The sequence below is a fragment of the Rhea americana genome, unplaced genomic scaffold (genome assembly GCF_003343005.1).
Source record: "Rhea americana isolate MKP2758 unplaced genomic scaffold, rheAme1 scaffold_15, whole genome shotgun sequence".
Taxonomy (NCBI): domain Eukaryota; kingdom Metazoa; phylum Chordata; class Aves; order Rheiformes; family Rheidae; genus Rhea; species Rhea americana.
The window spans coordinates 2,323,917-2,344,369 of record NW_028185594.1 but is presented as its reverse complement, the minus strand read 5'-3'; the positions used below and the strand labels follow the sequence as shown (position 1 = coordinate 2,344,369).

The 20,453-nt window shown below is 45.7% G+C and overlaps 1 protein-coding gene across 6 annotated transcripts in view; it reads left to right on the top strand.

Annotated features, from left to right (window-relative positions):
• The window catches only part of MAP2 (microtubule associated protein 2), a 227,411-nt gene that overhangs the window by 109,299 nt on the left and 97,659 nt on the right, over positions 1–20,453 (top strand). For all 6 annotated transcript variants that reach the window (XM_085299339.1, XM_085299338.1, XM_085299337.1 and 3 more), the window contains exon 4: positions 16,141–16,200. The gene's annotated coding sequence lies outside the window, so the exon portion shown is untranslated. The remainder of the gene's footprint in view (positions 1–16,140; positions 16,201–20,453) is intronic.

Genomic DNA, 20,453 nt, shown 5'->3' with positions numbered 1-20,453 from the left:
TGCAAGTGTGATTAAGTTAGATGCAGTTGTATTAATAAGATATTTATATRTATATAAGCTGTATGTGTCTTGTGAGATGTCATTACGGGATAGGACATAATGCTTTTGTTCATGGTTCCGGCAGTCTTGTTTTCATATTCTTATGGCATYGTCCTGTGGTTATCGTTCTTAGGGCATCAAGCCCACTTAGAAGTGGGGAGGCTGTCTCCCCCAAAGAAAGAAGCATATGTACTAGATATCTGTCACCTGATACCCCCCGTCGCTGCCCAGCTGGGTCCTCAACTTGCTGCGGTGGAGGGAGAAAACATAGCACATCACGGCCAGTCTGATGAGGAGGTAAACGTTCCTTCCTGCTTTTGGAAGAGAAGCTGGTGTTCACAGCAAAATGTCCTAGTCTGTACTCGGAGGGACAGGGTGGCCTAAGGAATGGCTGCCCGGGTTGAATAGATGACTGAGCAAGGGCGCCTCCAGTTTGGCTGTTGCCTCTCAGTCTCCAGGCTGCTTTTTCTGAGCAGTATGCAGCTGGAGGGAGCTCTTTGGCACCCGAAAAGAAACGAGCAAGAGTTTCATCAGCGAGAGGAAGGAAAGGCCAGAGAGRGCTCGCTGCTGTATCACAGCTCGTTTCCTGTTTGGATGTGTTTCCCCAGCTCAAACAAAACGCGGAGAAATCCCTTTTTTAATGCCTGAGAATAAGAGGCAGCGGAGCACTGCGATTCCTCAGTTTGCGTTCAAAGGCTGTGTCTTCTAATCATCTCAAAGCAGCCAACATGAAAGCTCCTTCCAGAGAGATGTCACAGAAGGTCACACATTTTCCTTTGAATGAGGAGCACTGCTTTTAAAGAAGCTTAGTATAAACTTCAGACCTGTGGCCTGTATGATCTGTTTACTGTATACAGAGAGGCYGCAATCCTTAGCTAAGCAGGAGTTGTGATTCTGTCATTAGAGCTTGAACTGAAATTTAGAAAATCTGCATGCTTTTCCTTCCCTGCTGTAGAGCCCACGTGTGATTTCAGGCAAGATATTTTATCTTCCTTGGCCTCAATTCACAATCTTTCAAATACAAAAATGGGCACACTACTACACGATTCTTCRGAAATATTTTCCTTAAAAATGAATCCACAGATCACCCTCAAAAATCAGAGGCAGGGGAGTAGGAGAGAGCCCAGCAGCTGAGAAAGAGAAGGCAAGCTATAGAAGACTAAAGGCAGATAAGCTTCCCATCATGTTACTTGTATAGGCACATARCCTGCACTGTATTGCATTACAGTTTGAGTATTTATGATAGAGAATCCCTCTATTATAAATATGAGAACATGGTAATAATTGAGTTTTTCTTTCCTGTCCTCTGTCTGTCTGTATTGGGCTATAAACTCTTCAAGGACTAAACCCTTTTCTCAATGTATGACCTGCCCACTCAGTCAAAGGGTGCATGTGCTAAGGATACACTTTAGCACTTAGGTATATACTAGAAGTAAATAAGGTTGGATCCTRCAAGGTCATTGGTGCTTGCTCTGATGATTAGAGTTGAGGAAGCTAGGGGATATGTAACTCTCGGCAATCTGCTGAAAGAACGAAGGTGAGCTGAAGGAAAATCTCCTTTTTCTCATGGTTCATGCCTCTTACTCTCTGATCCTCAGCTACAATAAGACAGCTATAAAAACTTGAGCTAGTTTAATTCTACTGCAGAACTGATTCCTAAAGCGACGCAGGAAGCATCCTAAGCATATCCTAAGCCCAGGATATGCTGGGGCCGTAAGAACCGAGTCCAGCTGCTGATCTGTACCCGCACATGGCTGCGCAGAGAGTTCTTCTAGAGAGGAAAATAAGGCTTTTACTGGTGGCATCAGATTATAWCCCTGAGCAGTATAGTCTTCCTGTCCTGAGATTTAATAGCTCTTTTCACTTATGGATGTGGATTTTGAGCTATATGGTATATTTTTTTAAATTTTAATTTACTCAAAATAGAAAGTATAATTTTTTTTTTTACTAAATATGCCAGTGCAGAAATGAATGTTCTCTTTACTGTGATTATCATTGCTATACATGAGTGGTTWTAAATTGAAAACGTACTTTCTGTTGTTCCGTAATGTTGAATCCAGATCCGTGAATTCATTTTCAAATGTGTGAATTGAAAGTTGATCAGGAATTTAAAGRAAAGTATCTACCCGGTGAGCAGAACTACTGGTCTGTGTATAACTGAATTTTTTAGGTCTTTACACATTACACATGATTCATTTAGACATGTAGTCTAAATTGTGCTAAAGTACCTGAAGTTCTCCGTTACAGAAGTCTACAGCCCTTGTGGTCAGATGGATCAGTAACCCTTGATTCTGATTTTTTTWAAAAATRTTTATTTATTTATGAATCTCTGTTCAGGTACTTACATAATGCAGCATAGTGTTTCTACAGAAGCTGCTATGCACTTCTGAGTAATGAGTTTCTATTTTAAAAGTTGCTCCAAGATCTACATACTAGCTCTAAAAAAAAAGAGGGAAAGTCACTGGATAAATAAAATACTAAAATACTTGGGTTTGAGATTGTTCAAGTGGAAGTTTTGGTTTAATGGCTTTGGCATGAACCATAACATCCATAATCTTAAGGTCAAAATGCTGTATTTGACTTGTCTATCTCCGTGACAATAAAGCAGTCGGTATTGACTTTTGTTGGGAAGAGCGTGGCACTGTGAATAAACAGTGCAGCCTGGTACTTACGTGGACTCAAACAAGTGAAATACAGTTTTCAGCCCACGAATCATTTCCTGAGATTGCTCAGCTTAGTAAAAAGCATTGTTATTTTAATGCTTTTTGATACAATCAGAAGCATGTGGTGCTGAGAGAGAATAATAATTTTCTTTACAGGGATTTAGTTTCAAGAGGTTAGAAATCTGTATTTGCCCTGGTTTTCTTGTTGGCTAGCCACTTGCTTAGCATTTTCAGATGCACTATACAGTTCTTTCCGAGCAGGGAAATGGGACATATAGTACTTCCTACTCCACAGTACCATGGCTTCTCATCTCCTTAGCGCTGCCTGTTTGCTTAATCGTAAGCCAATTCAAGTATAATGATGGAACACGCTTCTGAGCTGAGCGTAAAGGGGCCCATCAGAGATGGTGCTAGAAAACTGAGGGGAGGAGGGGTGAGCGTTGGGCCCGCGCAGGATACTCTGTGCCCCCTGCTCGGCTGGCCGTTTGCACTCCCGGTGAGTTCGTCTCGTTTGGTCCCGTCACTGAGACGAGGATTTTTGGAGGAGGGCAGGGGATATACCGTGGGGAGCTGACGGAGCACCAGAACCTTTGGAACGTCCCGGTGTTGGTGTCACGGCATGCTATTATGGGCTGGTAATTAATTCGTTATTAGGCAAAGTTGACATCATACAGGATTTGGCACAGGTCATAGCGAATTCACTCGGCAGGATCTCCTTGACCGTCCATCCTGTCGCAGCTCAGAAGCCCGTGGTGAAGTGCAAGGGTTCACCTTGCAGGCGCTGAAGGATCAGCAGCTCGGTCCTCGCAGGTCCATGTCTGCCCACGTGGGTGGACCTTGATGCTGTTTTTTCATCTGGTATAAGAAGACAGCTAACCTTACGGGCCTGATTTCAGAAATAGCTCTGGCTCGGCTATCTCTATTACATGCTGTGACATGGACGCCCCTGTGTAAACACCTCAATCTCCTTTGAAAGTGCTGCGTAGTGGTTCTGTTACGTGAAGTGTGTTACAGCTCCTGGAGGAACTCGCCTCCTCTCCTGCCTCCCCATCCTGCAAAGCACTTAGCAAATGCCTACCTTTACACACAGACTGTGTTCTCTTAAATTTATTGAAGGATCCAGGCCCTTTCAGATTAACCTGGTCTTGGCTGATGCTTGAAACCTCAGTAATTTGCAACAGACAGTTTGCCTTTGGATTGGCGATTTCCTGGTCTTAATAGGCAACTCCCGTGTTAGGAGAGCAGCGTGCAGTGGCAATAGTGAGCACCGATGGCAGCCTCCTTGGTTGGTGTGATTCCTCCGCAGTGCCCACAGTGGCCTAAAGCACAGACTTCAACCACAGGTATCAGGTCCTGAAGCTTTGCAAAGCAGTGAATAATGACAAATCTAATGCAGTTAGAGGCATTCTCCATCAGAAGCTTATCTTAGTTGAGCAGATGGCTGTACAAGATGAGACATTACTGACCTCTAAAGAATTTGTAGACACTAGAGTTACAGGAGGTTTTCCCAAAACCTCAGGAACCCCATGACTTGTGACTTAGAGCAGGAAGGTAGGTTCCAGTTAGCATTATTGTTTTTGTGTTCAGTGGCAGGAAGAAAAAAGAAAAAAGTGCAACATGTCCTCATGAAACCGTGAGATAGTGGTCTTCTGCTCCTGACAGTTTCTAGTTATTTTAAACTTTGTGAAAGATGTGATTTCTTGGTTTAAGTAAACAAAATTATTTGAAATGAATGCTGTAAAAGGAAAACACTCCTGTTTTTACTAAATCCTTAAACTTGAATAAGGACACATAAGCATGTATTCTTTATGGGTAGACTGGCCTCAACTTGACCTCAGCTAGCCATCTGGAACCTTATTTCTTAATAAAGTGTAGTCTGCCGAATTTGGCTTTTATGACTTATGGCTTAAGCTATTAAATACAGAACATTTGGTTTCATAGGAACTACATAATTTTTAAACAACTGGCTGGAATATATACATTGCATGAGAGAATCCATACAGCAAACTCTTCTCATAGATGAAATCAGGTCATTTTTTTCCTGGCTTATCTTTAGTGAGAGTAATGAAGAACTCATTTCACAAATTTAGATTTGGAGTTGATATTGGAGCTAGGAAGTAGAGCTAACTGGAGGTCTTTTTAATGTTTTTTTTTTAAACTTGGAAAATATCACTGCATGAATTTAACCCAGCTAAAAAGCTCCATGTGTCAGCAAGGCTGAGGGACTTGGGGTGTGGACTACTGACTCAGGGTGAACTGGGGTGGTGGCTGCTGGAGCTGAGAGAGCATCCGCAGCATGCGCCAGCAATGGTGGAGTACATGCCATTTGCTAGCATGCAGATAGACCAGTCCAGGGTTTCTTTAGAAGTGAGAGAGTCAGCAAATTTAACAAATGAGCGAAACAAATGTTATTGGTCAGCCGGGTAGCAGCGAGACTTGTGTCATTAGCTTTGTTCATGGCACGTTGTTTCCTTCCACCGCTGCTGGCCGCATACTTAGCAGAAAGAGCGCTGAAAATGAAGTAGGCTTTCTCATGAGAGCTGAGCAGACGGGCAGAGTGGATTAATGACAGGATGCACTTCCCAGTGCCCACAAACCCCAAACACAGCTGGGAAGTGTGGCTGTAGCTCCCAGCTGTGAGGCTGTCCCTTTGTGCCGTTGGTTATAGAGATGATAATGTTGCTGCTGATTAGCATCCCGCCTGGCTGGGGACGAGGGGAGTTGGCAGGCGGCTGTGCGGGACTGCATCTCCCGGAGCCTGCGGAGGGCGGACGAGCTGGCGATGAGTGTTTGTGGGCCCCARGGACACGGCAGAGGGAACGCAGAAGTCCAGGGTACCTACTGCGAGTCTGTACTGCCAAGTACAGCGGTCTAAACTCTGTGACTAGATGTTTCCACAGCCTTTCAGGAAGGATTCACGGTCTGCTTTGGAGCCCTTACCCCCATCTTGAGATTGTGTTTTATGACAGCCCTCTGCCCAGTCCTAACAGCACAGTCACAGATTTGTTACCTACGTACGGTGAGAAGGAGCTTTGCCTGAAACCGTACCGGCTGAACCCACCTGTGCTCCATTGCAAACAGACAGGGCTTTCATGTAATGAGGGGGAGCAGATGGAAAAGAGATTTAGCCAGTATGTTCGTTCTTTATTTATTAGGTACAAAAGTAAGAGCTTTGGTTTTTTAGGGAATTCAGAGACTGAGACTGTTAGAGACTTAAAGTATCGTTTTCCAGCCTGCTCAGACAATTCTCCTACTGTCTTACCTCTGGGGACCGTGCGGCTGTGGCGTGTATGGGAGCCGCAGCCCGTAAGCATCACTGAATCTTCTAAGAATGTGCAGTCCTCCACAAGCTGACATTTCTTGCTAAGTGCCTGATGTTAGGCAAATATCAGTGTTGTTTGCTAGTCATGGCCATGGGAGTTCAGCAAAGAGGAGGGAAAGCATGGGCAGAAAGTAGATTGAGGGAAAATCAGGAGAACAGGGGAAAACTGCACTTGGATGTACAAGAGATGTGCTGGTGCCAATACGATGATACGTATTGATAGGTATCAATACAGTGATACGATGTATCAGTGTATCGGTTCTGATGCTGTCTGCACCACTGCTGACGAGTCCTGTTTCACAGCGTAAATGTCTCTTAGTGATTGGTCGTAGTACCGTATTCTCTCTGGCATGCGGTATTACTCATTTACCTAAGCTATCAGCATGTTGCTAGTTTTTCACAAAGCAGGAACCAGATGCATGCTAAAGGAATTTTATTGCAGGCGTGGTGACTTCAGCAGTGCGGAGCCAGAGCAGTCCGTGGGCTGCGGGAGGCAGTCTGTTTTTACAAACATTGACACTGGTAAAGCAGAAAATAAAGTCATGCCATTTCTCAAATTTGGGGATACATCTTATTTCAGTGAGGAGGAGCCAAATCTTATTGGAGATTTTTACTTCTTACCAAGGAACTGACTAGTWCCTTACTGAATTACAGGAAGGCATATAGGCCGGTCTGTGTCTCCTTCCGCTAGAGGTGGCTTCAGGGAGTGTGCAGTCTTCAGTGGCGATACTGTGCGTGGTGGTTCTTCCGTGCATGGCTGACGGACAAAATCTAGCAGCGTACTAGATCTCAGACATTTTTCTCGAAACGTCTGTGGCTGTCTTCCCTTCTGGAGAGGTAGCAAAACAAGCTGTATCCCAGGGCTGCAGCTGACTCAGCTCACAGCTCACYATATTAGCTGGTGATGAAGTAGTGCTGACTTGCTGACTGAGTTCAGATGCAAGAGGAGTGACAAGCTCAAACAGCCAAGGCGTAGGTTAGTATTTTTCCCTGTCACCCTGACTATCAGGCTGGTCATCTCCTACAGTGGGATTAAATGGACAGTTTGGGACAACTGTGCCTTAACTTTCAAAGCTGACTTGGCTAGATTTTGTCTACTCAGAGTTGGGAGAGCTGGGAGATTTTGGTGATCCTGTGAGCCAGGGCTGCTCTCATTCCCTCTCCTCACCTAAGCTGTCTCTGTCATCGTGTAGTCACACTGTGGGCCCAGATGAGATTTCAGTCACGATCTCTAGTTCTTCCAGCGAGCTCAACCCTAGCATAAAAGTGAGGCTAGCACTCCCCAAGGTTAATGTCCTGTCTGATGCCTGGTGTGAAAGCATCTGGCACCTCAGAGGTTTCAAAAAAGACTCTCAGGCTGAACAAGGGACCTGTGTGCCAGGGTGTCCTGCTTATCAGCTCCTGAGCTCGTGCAGTGTGGCCTAGTGAGAGTGGTAGTGGCTGGCAGCGGTTGTCTCCAGGTGCCTGTATGCACGGTGTGGTAAAGCTGGCAATGGGGATTTCTCCACACCAGCAAGGTCAAGAACTTCAGGCAATCCTAGAGATAATGAGGACAGGTGATGTGCTCTAAATCCATGACAAAGAAAGCAAAAAACTTCCAGTTCTCAACTAGCAAAGGACTTTGCTTTACTTAACTCCCCTTCGCCCTGTGACAGGTGACTTGGCTGCTCCAGATTGCTAATGGAGATAAGCAGTTTAGAGGTGATTTAGAAGATAAAGGGTTTAAGGCTCTGGGACCTTTTGCTCTGCAGTTGCTGTGTTGTGCATGAGAGGTGCAGATGTTACGGGGATGTGCCTGAAATGGGACAGTCGATACACTCGTGAGTAAAGCGGTGTGACTCCTTCCTGGAGGGGGCCATAACCACCTGTGGCACATCGTGGGATGTGTTCAGCACTGCCCCACCGGCGCTTGGCTAAGACGCTGTAAGCGGATGCTTTGGGCCGTGTTACCTCTGATGTAGGAGTCCCAGCGCAAAGCCTCAGTTTAAGCTCGGTTGCCGCGGGTGCTGCACAAATGACGCGGCCTGGTCACCATTGCATAAAGGTAACTTCCCAGGTCTTAGAGGTAACAGATAGCCAACTGATCGCAGGAACCATAGCCTGAGGTGGCTTACTCCTGCGTCCCCACGGAAGCGCTAAGTTTTGAAACGTTGTTCACTTCTCCTGGCGTAGTGCAGTTTGTGTTAACATGCACATTGGGAAAAGGCTGCACCTCGTTACTGCAGGAGTGTGGAGCTGCACACTGCGCTGCATCATTGGCAGTGCCAGGATTATACATTTGAGCATATTAGAGCAGAGGAGCAGGAGCTGAGTGACCTTGGTTTTCACTCTGTCTCAGGCAATAGCTCACTCTGTGAACCACAGGAGGTACCTCAGTCTACAAACCTGTAAAATGGGGTTATATTACTTTTTTATCTGAACCATTTTCTAAAATTTAACTGATACCCTTAAATTGTATAGTATCACACTGACAAGAAAAGTAAATTTAACCCAAGTCTAAAAATGTAACATTTTTACTGTGTCTTACTTTACGTTTCCATTGCATCTCTGAAATACTGTTAACTCTTGGTTAGAGTATATCAAGAAAAGTTTCTGCCTCTGTAGCAAATCCTAAGAATCTCTGCAGGATGAGCAACACTGGTTTATTCAAAAAGGATTCTGAGGCAAGAGGAAGGAGCTGAGTCAGTGCAGTATCTCTTGCTTTCTAACCTCTTCCCTAATGCCCTCCTTCGTTTCTCAGCTGCAGCAAGACCTCCTAAAGACCTGCAGTAGTGACTTCTGTGCTGTCCTCTGTAGCTTGTTGCTACACCTGCCTTGTCTGGCAGACTTCCCTCAGACCACCCTYTTCACCTCCGCCTCTCTTACGGGCTGTATCCACATTCCACTTCCAGACGCGAGTGTACGGACTGTAGGGAAGAGATGCCCACATTAACATTGGACAAGAGAGCCTGGAAACGGGAGCAGCGTAGAGCCTAGCTCGGAATAATATACTGCTGCTTTTTTTTCTCTGCTGTGAATCTCTTACCACGGCAGTAGGGCAGGACTCGGCAACAGTGACTGAGAAGGTGGCCATGTTGCCGCTGTGTTGGAAGCGTGTCCTGGAGCAGCTGTGTTGCCAGCATGTGCAGGCTCCTGGCCCTCTCTGTCCTGGGCTGCCGGCCTGCAGAGAGCCTGTCTGGTGTGTGCTTGCTGCCAGGCTTGCTCGGAGGGCAGGGTCCTGCAGGCTCCAGACAGCATGCGTTGAGCTTATCTAATTCCACCCTTGCAAGTCCGATCTTGAGATTAGTGAAGGTGGAAGCCTCTCTGCCCAGCCGGAGGTCTTTCCCCATTGTGTCGCTTTGTTGCGATGCCTTGTCTAAGCTCCTGCAGCCRCCTCCTTCCCTCCCCTCCTCCATCTCTCCCCCAGATCACAGTGATAGCCAAGGGAAAGACTTTGCTGCTGGTTTTCAGCACAAGGCTTGGCTCTCGACGCTTTTGTTCGTACGTAGAAGGTGGTGGCTGATTTTCTCTGTCAGCTGTATTTGTCGCTCCTGGCTGAGGCTGAAAGCCCGGTACGGTCGTAGTGCAGCCTGGCTTTTCGCGCCACGAGAGCTCTGCTCAGGAACGTGCTCCTTTCAAAACAAGTTTTTGCTTCTGCAGCCATGAAGCTGACTGAGGGCTATGGCTTAGGTGCTCTTAGTCCGAGGAAAGGTTAAATGTGGTGTTTAAGACAAGTAATAGCGCGTTTACTCTGAAGTAGGGGGTTCTTTATGCTGTTCATTTGCAAAAAGGTAAAAAGGGAAAAGTTATGGTTACATCTTATAAACTTAATGTTACTAGTATTCGGCGAGGTGCCTAGCAGCGCTAGGCCCAAGCGTGGAAACATATGTTCTYGTAGCACGTGATGTTGAGGTGGGCACAGCCCATCCCTATTAAGCTAAACATTTCTCAATCTCAGATCTTAAAAGCTTCCTGTCAGACAGGACTTTGTAGGAAACAGTCAGTGTCTGACAAGTAGTCCCTAGTGAGCCCTTCCTCTCCAGCCTGTGAGGGTAGAAACCTGTCTGCACAGCAGCGTGACGGATGTCTGAGATAGCTGAGGCTTCTTAAAGCGGTTGGCAAACGGTGTGGTACAGTGCAGTGCCAGCACCTCTCGGTTAGCCGTGGGAGTCTTACGGAGCCCTTCTGTGGGAGGCCGAGTTCGTCCGGTAAGCGAGCGGGCCAGAGTTGTAACCAAAGGGGCATCTGTGACCAAGGCAGAGCCGTGTGGAGAAGCCAGCGACCTGCRCTCTGCCTGCTCTGCTGAGGAGCTGACTAAAAACAGGCCGGTCATGCGTTTTACAAGTCTCTTAAGCCATCGTAAGAATTTACAGGAACTCGTTATACAATAAATTATAGACATAAAATAGCAGGTGGCACATCTTTCAAGCAGCATGCATTAAAATTCATCTTGACAAGATCAGGAGAACAGCCCCCAGACCTAGCTTCACTGAGCCAACTACAAAGGAAGGAAGTAGTAGTTAAAAGGAATGTTAATGACAGGTCTACACCAGTAAATTCGGCAAAACGCTTCAAATGCCTCGGCAATAATTGTCAGCAGAACAATTTCTCCTTGCTAGTTATAAAATCAGATACGCTATTAGAGACACCATTAGTAAAACCCAGACACCATATATTCTCATCAGATGTAGCAGTTGTCTTCGTCTCCGAGGTTCCTGAAACATCAGCCCCCTTGGGGTGCTAGCCGGGCTGCTGTATGCAAGCTGTGAAAATATCGATGTGCTTGTTTTACGCTTTGCCTTCCTTGCCCTCCTCTCTTTCCTTTCTTTATTCCATTCTTATTGGCAGCTGCGAATGCAGCCAAGCTGCTTCTGCCAAGGGGATGAGGAAACTGTTCCCTCCAAAGCCAACTGCGCTGACACTGCTAACCTTGATTTCTGAAAGTGATTGAACAGTGGCTCCTGGCTGCCGCATATTTCAGGCTCCAGTTACCCGTGTTTCTTGGAAGCTGAGAGCGCTTTTAATCTTTCCCATTTCAGCCTCACAGTTGCAACCAGCCCTGGCTCTGTCTCCTTCACTTCCTTGCGAATGAGCTGCTCAGACTAGCAGTAGCACTCCCAAGGTACTTTCCCCCATGAGAAGACTTCTCAAAAGTCTTAGGGTTTTTTTTTTTTTCTTTTTTTTTAACTTAAGAGTTTGATGTGTGTTATTATAGTGGGAAGGGGATTTCTGTAGTCACAAAATGGTGCTACTTAGCTGGTGGGAATTGAAGTTAAGAGTAATCAAGTTGTTTGTATTACAGAAGCAATTTAATAGCTTATTTATTTTAAAAGTTTGTGATGGCAAGATCAGCATTGCTTATTTTTGGAGCGTTAAAGCCTTTTATAAATCATCTGGGCAGCAAAGGGTACTGTTCCTAGGGGAGCTAATCCAGCTTTCAGAGGCACAAATGTTTAGAGAAGTGGCAAGAGGACTAAACTATATACTTGAACCCATTCGAACTCGCTTCTACAGCAAACCTGTGACGAAAGTTTCAGTATGGATTTTTCTCAGTCTCGATGGAATCAAGACTCGTTCTTGATTCTCAAACTCTGCCACCGTCAGTGCCTTTCGGCTTCTTGGCCCAGCGCACAGCCAGTGCAAGCCTCTGAGCTGCTGATTGCCAGCACTTTCCATCGGCGTCCTCGGGCTTCTGGGCTGCCGCCTTCAGCTGGAGTGCTTTAACCCATTTACTCTCCACATCACCAGCTGAAACTTCGTTATGTTTGACCTTCATTTCCTAGCACTTTGGAAACTGAATTAGAATAACTGTGTAGTGAATTCTGCACTTCAGATATCGGTTGGTTTTCTTTTCTTGTGCATCTCTGAAAAATGTTTATCGTTTTTCATTAAGCTTCTCCTGCTGATGGGAAAGCATTGGGAAGGGAATGGAAAGAAGGAACAGTGTGTGCTGTAAAGGAAGAAGCTACATGGAAGGTGCTAATGGATCAGATCCATTTTCAGCCTTCTGGTTTGCAGACTAACATGTATAATGCATTGGTGGGCAAAACACTAAAGGCTTAGAAGTGATTTGTTGCAATTTAGGTTTTTATCATTGCTTGTGTACTGCTCTGCGGGGATAATGTAGCAGAAGACAAGCTCCCAAGCTGAAGAGTTTATATTCTTTAAAGCGTAATTCTGCAGGCAGCTCAGTGGAGCTAACAGAGGAGCGTAAGGCAGAGTCAGGGCCTTGCCAACAGGTTGATTGCTGAGTAACGGCACAGCTCGTCTCTAAGGAGGGGAGATGGGACAGCTTCGGAAAAACATGCACTTTAGGGCTTATTTTAGTTGTAGATAGCTGAGCAGGTGCATTGTTTGATAGGGGCATGCAGTAGTCTCTGAAAAAGCCCCCTAAGATGAAAATATAGAGAAACGGCTCCTGTAAAAAACAGGTTCTTTTTTTGTATTGAGTAAGATGTGTAGCAAGCCAGTTATTTTTAAAGGATTAATAAGAGGAGGAGCAGGAGTAGGTGCACATTAGTGAGGAATAGTTACAAATAACTTGTGTGTAAAAGAAAGCCTTAGTCCTTCATTGTGTGTGTGTTTGTATACACATGTTGGGTTTTCTTCTGTTAGTTTTCCTTAGTAGATCTCGAAGTGCTTTACAAGAAGAAGGAAATACAATATATATACAAGCTAAACAGGATATAGTGAGTGATGTGATCCACCCATTGGTGAATGGCCAAGCCAGGAAAAAAAACAGATATCCTTATCCATTTTACTCGCTAGAATGTAGTGCTTCACATAGCATCCAGCCTAAAGCTGTCTAGATCCGTCGTAATCTGCATCAACAGAAAAACCATGCATTGCACTCAAGTGAAGGTAAATGTATGTTAAATATGCTTACCAGTCTGTGAGCAAGACTTGAGCAAGTTTTATTTGTTGTGGTAAGCACATGTGACCTGGTGAAGGTTTTCATTTCCAAGGTTGCAGGGTCTCCTGTGGCATCTCCCTGGCCGGTCTGTTTTGGGCCGTGCCCCTGGGGATGGTGGCCTGGTGTTCCACCAGCCGGAGGTCACTTCCTCGAAGCACGAAGCTTTCTAAAGGCCGTCCTGTATCCAGTGAATTCCTTACTGGGACAGGCTCTTCAGGGATTTTAGGCTGAAAAAAGGAGGACAAGAAAAAAAAAAAAAAAAAGAAAAAGGAAAAACAGAAAGAAATCCCTTCTAGCATGTTCTGCCATGTCATTATTAGAAGTCGCCCATAGGAGGTAGAAAGCCCCATTCCTGTCTGTGATGGCAGATTCTGACCAGGCACTTAGAGGTTAACTTCCTGCGTTTGAGATAACTGCCCTAAGTATGGAGCTGTTGGTTCCTCTGTGTGGGTGAATGTCTCTTCTGTCTTCTGTGGGAAGAATCTTTGAAACGTCTCATTTTCTTCCTAGTCAGGAAGGGGTAGAAATGCCAATTACAATCTGTCCTCAGCAAATTGCTGGGGCAACAAAACTGCCTCCTGCTTCTGGCATGTTGTATTTTGATTGTCTGGTATTTTTGTATTCTGCTGTCAGCTAATATCCCATTTATTGCAGCAGATCATTAGCAGAGAGGTGAATGAGGTTTCAGTGTACAAGTTTTAGAGCCTATGTTCAATGCTGGTTGAAGTGGGCAACGTGAAAGTACTAAGCCAGTCCTCCCTCTGCTTAAAAATATGCCATCCAGTCACCTGGGATATATGTTGTGGATGTGTCTGTCCTTCTGTTAACGTCCTCGTTGGATGCATCTGTATTTAACTCTCCCGAAAGGAGTGCATCCACCTCCTCTGGACCTGACTGCGTGGCATTATTTAGCATTGGTGAGGTATCAGAAGACCGTTAGGATGCTGAATGCTGAACACTTGGCTGTTGAGAACATCAATCTTTCTGCTAAGCCAGAGCAAATTTAATTAGCTTATTTTAACATTCCTCTTCATCCGACAGGTGGGTAGAGTTGATGCTGACCAGAGCTGCTTTCTGACATGGCTCATTTAATGTAACTAATTAATGCATGCAAGTGAAGGGTACGCTCTGCCAGCAGTCTTCGCGGTAAGATGGAACGGTTGCTCTTCGTTTGTCAGTACTGTATGAAACCTTCCCCTTGAAGGTAGCAAAATTTTTCAGTTCTTGTGGAACAAAAGGGAAGTGTTGGCAAACTGGTGAAACGCTGTAGTTAGGAGAGCCCCATGCCAGTGACATGATGACAAGGAGAGTAACTCTGTGTCAGAGTATGAGAGCGCCTAGGCTTGGAAATAGGAAATGCCTGAGCTGCTGTCCAAATAAAAGTTAGTCCACTTTGTGTTTATGCATTATGATCATCTCTAATTGCGTATTTGCATCCCATTTCTTTTTTTTTCTTAACTTTACCTTGATACCATCCTTCTTTTTAACTTGGTTTGAAGTTGAGTATTTCTCAACAATTTAGTTTTTGAAAATGGCTAGACCATTTTTGCTGAAGCTTTGCACAAACGAACAAATAAACCCACCCCAAGCACACCATTAGCTTGGGTCAGCTGTCTTATATGGGGCTTTAATTTCTGAACAACTAAAATCAACAAAGTTACAAGCAACTGAGAGCTGATGAACTGGGTCAGCCTTAAGTGTAGGTGGTGCTACCAACTTCTCCATAATACTTAGAGGAAGCTCAAAGGCGCATGTGGCAAGGAAGCACCTTTTCCTCTCATTGCAACCATTTTGGCATCTGTCTGCTGCTGGCATCTGTAATATTTTCCCTAGTCTACCCTGATCAGAGACTTAAAATCAGGAGAGAGGGTTTGTAGCAGGACATGCATAGGAGGCTGTTTAAACAGGGTAATTACTTTTAGAGTCCAAGCATTTCTCACTGCATAAAGATAATCTCAAAAGGGTGCAGTAAGATCTAAGATAACCTTTACTGTTTGTCCCAGATAAACAGAAGGTTTAGGACCTTCTGCTGTACAAGTCAGTCAAAACAAACAGATAAACGAAGAAATGGGAGTTGTTCTCTACATCAATATCCTCAGCTGTTTGAAATAGCGTACCTCAGAGTTAGCTGTGGGAGGGTTAACCCCTGTCAGAAGGTGTGGACTGCAGGAAAGAGTGATGGGGGGATGCAGAAAAGAAAGCAGTAGTGAGACAACGTGAAGGGCATGCAGAAGAGTAGCAGAGAGAGGGAAAGTCTTTGAAGATTTGGAATTCAAGTCCATGGAGATGATGAGGAGCAGCAAGGGATCTGCAGAGTGTGAGATGGATGGGCAAAGCAAAGCAATGCTCTTGTCTTTGGGTCTGATGCTGCGCTGTAACCAGAACCAGGCAGCAAGGGCCCTTGCTTGGCTAGAGCCTGCCTGCAAGGCCCATCTGGGTGTCAGGTACTGTAGGCTTTTAGCCCTGCGCCTGGCAGAAGCGGTGACTGACTCGTTCGTGGGCAGTTGTGAATTAGAGCACAGCAGCAGTGCCTGTCCCAGGAGGACCTGTCCCTTCCCATGAGAAGTCCTGAATTCCAGTATGCTTCCTCCAGTATTCCTCCTTTCTCTGTGGGGTTATGAATATGAGTCAAAGCCCTCTAGATTATCCTCCCCAAAACCCTGCTAAGCAGTGCAGAAATGGAGTGCAGTTGTCTCGGGCACAAGCGGAAGGACACTGGATACTGGAAGCAGAGATAAAGCTTGCAGGGAGCATTACTGTCAGGCTGCTAAGGGACATCGTCCACTGTCTTGCTGTTCTTCCATTACATTTCTGGGTGACTTTGCAGCCAGTTTTGTCAGCTGTGTTTGAGATGTTCCCACAGCAGGGACAGTGCGTGTTCCAGCCCCACCAGACCTCACAGTAGAGGGTGGTCGGCCGAGAGTGCGCTGTTCTCCATTTACCTGCCCTTGGAGATGGTTTGTTGAAGCTGTTAGCAGCTGGCTTTTCCTAGGGCAAGTCTAGGGATTAAGCAGGTCCTTGGTGGTCCCAAAGCAAGCTGCATACCAAAGAGGATCTGGGTTGACATCTCAGGTGAGCCTTGGGAAATAAAGCTGGGAGAAAAACAATTGGTCATAGGTGTTGTTACACATAGGTAGCATCTTACAGCCCTTACACTGTTGACTTTATGCTAAATTCACGGAATAGAGACTTAATAGAGTGTGTATTTCTCTGTTTCTTTGTAGGAACAGAAAGTTTTCCTTGTTTAACAACCAGCTGCGGCATCCTATCATCTGCTTAATCAGGTATGAGCTCTTTACTTGTTAGCATAGTTTCGCCGGGGGATGCTTCAAAAGACCAGAAAGACTTTGAGAAAAGAACGAGAAGAAAACTCCTCCTAACTTTTGGGATACTTTATTTTCTTGGGATTAGATCCCGCTTTGGTAATCCTCCGTTTCGTTTTATTTTAAAAGCCTTTTGTATCTGAGGGAAGCTGTCGTACCATTGTCTAAGCAGCTGTCTTCCTTCTTTTAGCTTAGCAAGACCCTGCGTGCAGCCCTGTGCAGCAAGGGCATAAGACGGTGTCGAACAAAGGGAGAATCTGAGAGAGATGATACTGTTACCACGCACAGCTGGGGTTTGTCATGCCCTGCCGCTGCAGTAAGTTGTGCTGTAGAAAAGATAAGAATGGTCTGGCACAGAAAGGGCAAATATAATCCTGCCTGATCTCCAGAATTTGAATGATTGGGTCAGAGCAAAGAAATGTGCTTCTCCTCCTCTTCGGAAGAGAAGAAAGTTTCAGGAGACTTCCATCTCACAAGGCTGAAAATGAGTGTCATAGAGAACCTGTGCTGCCTCTACCATGCAGATGAGCACAGGTATTTGTTTTTCCAGTATTTCCCTATACAAATTTATTCATTTCAGTTTAGTTTAAAAGTGAGCGTAGTTCCTGCTTGCACTAGCAAATGAGTTTGAAATGCAAAGGGCAGAATATCGGACTTGGGGATATGGGAATGGTTTGAGTTTGAGACACCTCATATGAAGCCTAAGGAGGAAATGCAGTAGGACAGAGTGAGAAGGGTGGCAAAAAGCCCAAGTTTCTGCTGTCAGAACTACAGTTAGGCAGGGCAGGGTGAAATACTGCCATGTACTTGGGCAAGGCAGAGCGAAAGACTGCCATTCCCTTTGGGTGCAGTTTTTTGCTCACTCTGGCCTTGTAACACAAAATCAAAACCAGAGGGTTTCAGTGAGTTTGGGAGATGCCTACAGAAGGTCACGGAGGTGTATTAAAGTGAAGGGTGGGAGGCGTACGGGGATGGCTGTGGCCTTCCCAGTATCTCCTGTTGGCTCAGCTAGTTCGAGAAGGTTCAGGCTCTGCACCCTTTGAGGAATAGTGTAAAAACAAAGAAACATGGTCTTTAGCTGGTGAAAATTACCCCCTCTGTGTAGTCATTAATTAAAAGATGCTGGGTTATACCAGTTAAGGACACGTTTTTTTTCTGTGAGATATACTTAATGAAAGAACAAATTAGGGCATTTAATAAAGAGTGATTAATTGGGAATATTTATCTATCAGTGGGCAGTCACTCTGGAGCTTATTTTACTGAAATTTGACAAGCTGTTTTAACATTTGAAAAATGTAGCATGACTTTGGTTTACAAATAATGCAGTATAGAATTATGGAGCACTTTAGATCTTTCATGCTTTTTCTGCTCTTTTGTGGCTGAAGTGGAGCTCCACTGTTCCCTGTAAGTAATCTGTGCCAGGCTTCTGAGGCTGCCAAGATACTTAAAGATCTTTTAAAAAAGGGGGAGATATCACACGGCTTTAAAGGAAGGCAAGCTGATAGTAGAGAGTGGAAAAAAAAACTCTAATAATGTAAGATTTGGGATCTGTGCGCCTTTGTGTGCGCTCACACACACACACTTGTACTTGGAAATGTATTTATTGGATACAAGACTGGTCTTCATTTTCTGGAACTGTTTATAAGGGCGTAAGTCAATCCTTTTCCCAATCAAAACCCTCTACTTTCCTTGTGCGTGCAGTCTCTCCTGGCCCTGTGAGTTAGGAGGAATTTGAAATCAAGGATCAGATTTGGCCCTGWCTGTTTTTAGGCTGTATAAAGCATGCACACAAGCAGTTCTCTCATTTATGGGCTTTTCTCCCTGGAAAGCCGTGGCACCGCAGCCCTGCCCTGCGCTGTGGAAGTCGGCGAAGGGCTGTGTGTCCCAGCCTGGCCTGCCTCGGAGAGCAGCGCTGCTGGCGAGGGGGCGCGGGCTCGCGTGCCCCTGCATGCGTTTGTGCCTGTTAGGCCCATTCTCACCCTGCGGTGGGCAGGAGGCTTGGTCGATGGAAGCAGCTGTTGTGTCCCACGCTTAGGGAGTCTCTTGCTGTTACGCTCAATTTTGGCACTACTCTTTTCAGCGTTATTCCTGGGAAGCACAGCACAAGCAGCCCAGCAGTTTGGGAAAGGACTTTCATCTTCTGGACTCTGACCTGTGGYGGGGCAGGAGCCACTAGCAGCCTCTGCCCTGGCTCACGTCAGCCTCCCCCAGGGCAGCCGGTACAGCAAGCAACCTAGAGGCCCTGTGTGCCTGGCTCTGGGCCAGTGGCTGCCAGGGCAGAGGGCAGCATAAGGCTGCTTACAGTGACCCTACCCACTTCAGGAATTTTCCCATGGCCCAGAAGACCCTTGCAGCAGCATAGAAGTACAAAATGAAGGATAAAATTAGCCGTTAAGACTTAAAGAACAGGCACTTTTATTGCATTCACCATTTCTCCCTTGCAAATATTCCACTGGCCATAAAGTAAGTTCTCTGACATCTGGTATGCAAATCTRAAGTTGTCTCTGCAGGTCTCATCTCTAATTGGCAGGCATCAGTTACTGGTCTGTGAAGTAAAGAGCAGATCTATGGAGCACTTCATAGCCACTTGGCACTGCTGGGATGCCACAGTTTAAGAAGTGGGCAAGTCTGTTTGAAAAGAGAGGAAAAGAATTGTACATAAGAGCTAGCATTTTCTACATAAGCTCAACTGTGTAAGTGGTTAGAGGAGATAAAAGGGGACAGTAACATCTCATGAGCATTAGTTGTCATTTGTCCCTTTTTCTCCATAGTGACTAATAGAAAGCTAGAAGTGGAAATGATGTGTAGCAGGTTTGACATGGGCATATTTTGACAGGGAAGTTGGGCTCAGAAAAAGGAGAAAATCCTGTTACCTCTTGTTGAGGAGCATCCTGCAAGCCAGACTGTTGGATGGGAGAGGGAGCAGCAGAACCAGTAGTGCAGCCCCGGGGGCTACGAGGCAGCGATGGCAAAGCTTACAGCTCTCTGAGCTGGGACGTCTGCGCAGCCTGGCCTTGCAGCGTTTGAAGCCAAGGGCTCGGCTCTGAAAGCCGTACAACTGTTCCTGACAGTGTCGTTCTGCTTCGGCAGTTCGGGGGCTGCTGCAGCCTGTTCAGTCCAGCCACGGGCCCCCGGGACTGCTCGTGTGGTGTGAGCAAACTCGGCACAGGCCTGTCGACGTGCGGTGGCCGTACGCGAACTAATTCTGCAAAGACTGAAGGTGCTGCTTGGCAGGGGGTACCAACATGGCTTGCTTGTCTGGGCTCACCTGGCTCTCTCTAGGCCCGGTGCACAGCTGCTTCAAAATACGAGGGCAAATTCTAACAACCTCTAGTAATTTAGGGTAGTGTTGTRGGTATAAGCATTACTTATACTTGCCCTTCTTTCTCTGCTGTGAGTCCCGTGCCACTCGGAGAACCCGCACGCTGATAGGAGTGGCTGTTCTGTACAGAGGCTTGGAAACAGCACAAGGCCAAGGTGAACCTGCTGCTATACTCAGAATTTTTCTGTATTGGTATTTTGATTAGATTAGAAGCTCTTTGGATGCAAGTGCTTCTTAAATGTATTCTGTAGAGAACTGCATGCACTTAAAATGAGCAACTCGCAATAACTTTTATTTCAGGCTTAGAAATTCCCCTTATCTTTGGTTGGAAGTTCATGTTGTAAAGGAAGATATTGGTGAGCAATGATTAGAACAGTTTTCAGGTAAAGTGGTCCTGATTTATACAAGCCAGAAAGATTTCCTGTGGTACCCACAGATGAAATGCCACCTTGATTTCCTGAGTAATCCAATGGAGAGATGCTGTTTTCCTCCCTTTCCATTTCCTCTTTGCTTGCTTTGTTTCTTTGTCAGTGATTTTTGTAGTGATGCTTCATTTGATGGACACCTTTTGCATTATAACGGGGGAAAATGGCACTAGGGACAGATCAAAAGTGGACGGAGTGCAAAATATAAATCAATGGTGGTGTTCATGCTGTCTTCTCTTTTCTCATGCAGCCGTCTTGTGTGTCCCTTTCTCAGCAAAGGTAAGGTCATAAGGAGGCACCCCCCCATCTGCTCTCACAGCTTGTTCTGGCTTTGAATCCTTTTTCATGAATCTTCCTCTTAAAAACAGTCTCCCTCCTGCTGACCAGTAGGCTGTTCTGTAATCTCACAGTTTGCTAGAAACCTCTTCCTAACTTCCAGCTAAAAATTGTCAATGGTCAGTGTGTTC